Consider the following 3,587-nt stretch of genomic DNA (forward strand, 5'->3'; position numbering starts at 1 on the left):
ACCATCAGCCAGCGGAGACCAACTCTTAAGCGATCTAATCAGCACTAGCAGCGGGTTATTATTAACAAGCACCGCTGCACGTGTTAACTCACCTGCACATGATCTACCGTGCGGCACGCTGCGCTATTTATACCACCCTAACCTGCTTCCCACTGCTCGGTATTGAGACTGCTCCTTGAGAGCTCTACCTGGCGTTTTTCCCGTACTTCGTATATTCTGGATTTTGGACCCCTTCTGCCTTTTCGACTTTGGACCTCGCCTCTCTCCTCGGGCTGTTTGCTCTATGTTCTCTCTGGATCACGATTTACCTTACCACTTTTGAACACGACCTTGTCTCTTGCTTTGGATTGTTCGCTTCTATCGCTCTTCCTGGTTACTGAAACACCCTTTTCTTTTGGACCATGAACTCACCTATCGTATTGGATTGTTTGCCTGCCTTGTCAGCTACCCACTCCTGCGTCTGCACAGGATTCTCGTATCTCTCCATCAGGGATTCCTGACAATCTGAGCAGTCAATTAAACAATTAACCTTACTATCGTATCCCTCAGACATATGCAGGATGTTGCTTATGGTTTTTTACACTTACCTCAACACAGTGACTTCAGAAACACCTCAGAGACAAGTTAGAAGTAATATACTTAATGAATCTCATTATTTAACTCAACATGTTACTGAGAGTTCAGGCTGGAACAGAAAGCAGAGGACACTGGGGCTGCAGGGACCAAGACAGACAACACTATTTCACAGCCACTGTCACAAGTGTAGTTTGTCCCCAGCTGAGCTTCACTCTGCCACCTCTCAGACCATGAAGTCAAACAGTGTATGAACCAAAATCTGTCAGACGACTAATCCGGTAGCATAAAAGAACAATCATGTGACCATGCAAATGTTTACTGGCTCTTTAGAAGGTAATTTCCACATAATAGTCTCATACAAATAGCCTCAATAAACTTTTATTTCTGTAGCTTGCAAATATAGAGAACAATCTTAAAATCGATATGATACATAACCATTGAAGATAATCTAACCCATGAAGAATGTTATGTTTCTGGGCAAAACTTTAAAGGTATTATCAGTCGCCTGTACATTGAAAACACCTGTATATTGTTTGATTTTTACTGTTTAATTTAATTAATTACACAAAGGGAAAGGTACAACTATCCTTTGAGGAATGAATGTTTGCAAAATGCTCTATAACAATCACTTGTTTAATGATGACCTGATCAGGAAATTTTGAAAAAAACATTGAAAATAAAGAACTCTTTACTATAAGCATTATTCAGTGTTAATTATGTTGTCTTAGATTGCATTTTATGTTTTAAATGTAATAGAGTTTATGGAAAACATGAAAATAATGCATCTTACTGGGCAGAATCACCTTCTTCAACAGAAGAAATAACATCCTTCAAAATACTGTAAAGTGTAAGAACTGACTGTACAGCATGTTTCACAAAATGGAGAGTAACAAAGAAACTGAAAAAATGGCAACACTAATTTAAGAGATGGAATCGAAACAATTAAATGAAATTTCCAGCACCTTCTCAGGATGTCCTGTGTCTTCATCTTCACCCTCAGCTTCTGCACGAGGTCCCAGCTGCAGCAGTTCAGTTGCTGTGCAGTCCTGTTGAGGGAGGTTTTTTGTAAGGGTGTGTAGCACAATGTGTGTAGCCCCCAGACTTTTGGGCAAGTGTAAGCTCTGACAACAATAGTCTGCTGCAACTTCAGCCTGACTCCTGTAATGGTCAGATATTTAGTCAGTCCCAGATTTACTGTTAATAAAATTCTCAGGGATCTCACTCTCGTGGGTCATTTCCTGATAGATCAGGAGTTTGGGAGCTTCTCCAGCCTTTGTTGGGCACCAGGCTAGGCAGTGCTTAGAGCCATCAGTGTGCACTGCACACATTATAGCTCACAGCGACTGTCCTGTAGTAGCATATTTCACTCAATTCTGAAAATGAAAAGAAAAATAATACATGTGTCAGAAAAATATTGAAAACACTAATTCATTAATTAAATTGATTTCAATATATTTTCTATTAATGTATTGTTTTCACATTAAGTAAAACTAAATTATTTCAGTCCCATTCCTACTGTTACACTGTGGGGTAGCGATTAGTAAAGGGATAGACCTTATGCGGGCAGGATATCACAAAACACTGAAGCAACACGGAAATCCAAGGTCATGGTCAAAGACTAGCAAAAGGGTCAAGGAGCCAATAAACTAGAAGAAACTTAGCAAAAGGGTTCCAAGATGAATTCCAAAAATCATGGTCAAAAGGGTAACCAAAAGTCCAAAAACCAAGAAGGATTCCAGAGAAGGTAACGCAGTAGAAGGCCTGTAGGTGTGGTTAACCTACGCTGCCCAAGAGTGGATAAAGCACTTTCTCTTGGTTGGGATGTCCTGTGGTGGCAGGATGTTGGAACTATAACATTACCGGCCCCTTAGGGGCAGCTCCTGACACCCTTGCGGGACGGTTTGGGAATCAGTGGTGGAAATCACGAATTAATGTGCGGTCAAGAATGTCTTTCTCGGATACCCATGAACGCTCCTCTGATCCATAGCCTTCCCAGTCAACTAGATATTGCAATCTCCAACAATGCAAGCTGGATTCCAGGATTTCATTTACTGTGTAGGCTGGTATACCATCAATGATTCAAGGTGGGGGTGGACGAGGCTGAGGTTGCAACGATGGAGATTTATGGTAGGGTTTGAGTAGTGAAACGTGAAAGGCAGGGTGAATCCTGAGAGTGGGTTGAAGGGCCAAATTTGCGGGAACACTGCCGAAGTGGTAAATTAAGGGTAGATAACCACACAAATTGTCCACGTCTGAGCCGGGATACCGCACAATGGTAGTGGTCGATGGTTTTCTTTTGCCAGTCCACTGTACCGTACTGGGGAGGATTCTGGTATGAGAGGTGGTTGATATTCCAAAGAGTATTGAAAAGGAGACATACCTGTTGAGGACGTTGAGAGGGAATTGTGTGCATATTCAGCCCAAGGTAGGAGACGTATCCATTCGTCCTGAACTGATGACATGTAGGCCCATAAATATGTCTGCAGTTCCAGGTTTATGTGTTCTGTTTGTCCATTGGACTGTTGGTGGTAACCAGATGTTAAAGAAACCGATGCCAATAAAGAATGGAAGAAGGCTTTCCAGAACCTGGAGATGAATTGTGGTCCATGGTCCGAGACAACGTCTTTTGGGAGACCATGAAGTTTGAACACATGTTAAACAAACAAGTCAGCCAAACAAAATGTGTAGTTTTGGAAAATCTGTCAACGATAACCAATATGTCCATGACTCTTGAGAAGATCTGTAATAAAGTCAGCAGTGATGTGAGACCAGGGACAATCAGGTACAGGTAAGGGTTGTAGTGAGCTTGCCGGTCTCATACGGGGCGACTTAATCCTGGTACATGTCTTTACATAGTCTGATACATGACTCATGGGAAAGGAGGGCAGCTCTCAGTCATGAAGTGTTAAACTCACAGGGCTATAAGCACTCCCAGATCACTGAAGCATGTGCTGCCAATGCATGGAATGCAATTTCCATGAAAAGTGGAGCATCCACAGATTTCAGATACT

Source organism: Lepisosteus platostomus, chromosome 16 (genome assembly GCF_059453375.1).
Source record: "Lepisosteus platostomus isolate fLepPlt1 chromosome 16, fLepPlt1.hap1, whole genome shotgun sequence".
Classification (NCBI taxonomy): domain Eukaryota; kingdom Metazoa; phylum Chordata; class Actinopteri; order Semionotiformes; family Lepisosteidae; genus Lepisosteus; species Lepisosteus platostomus.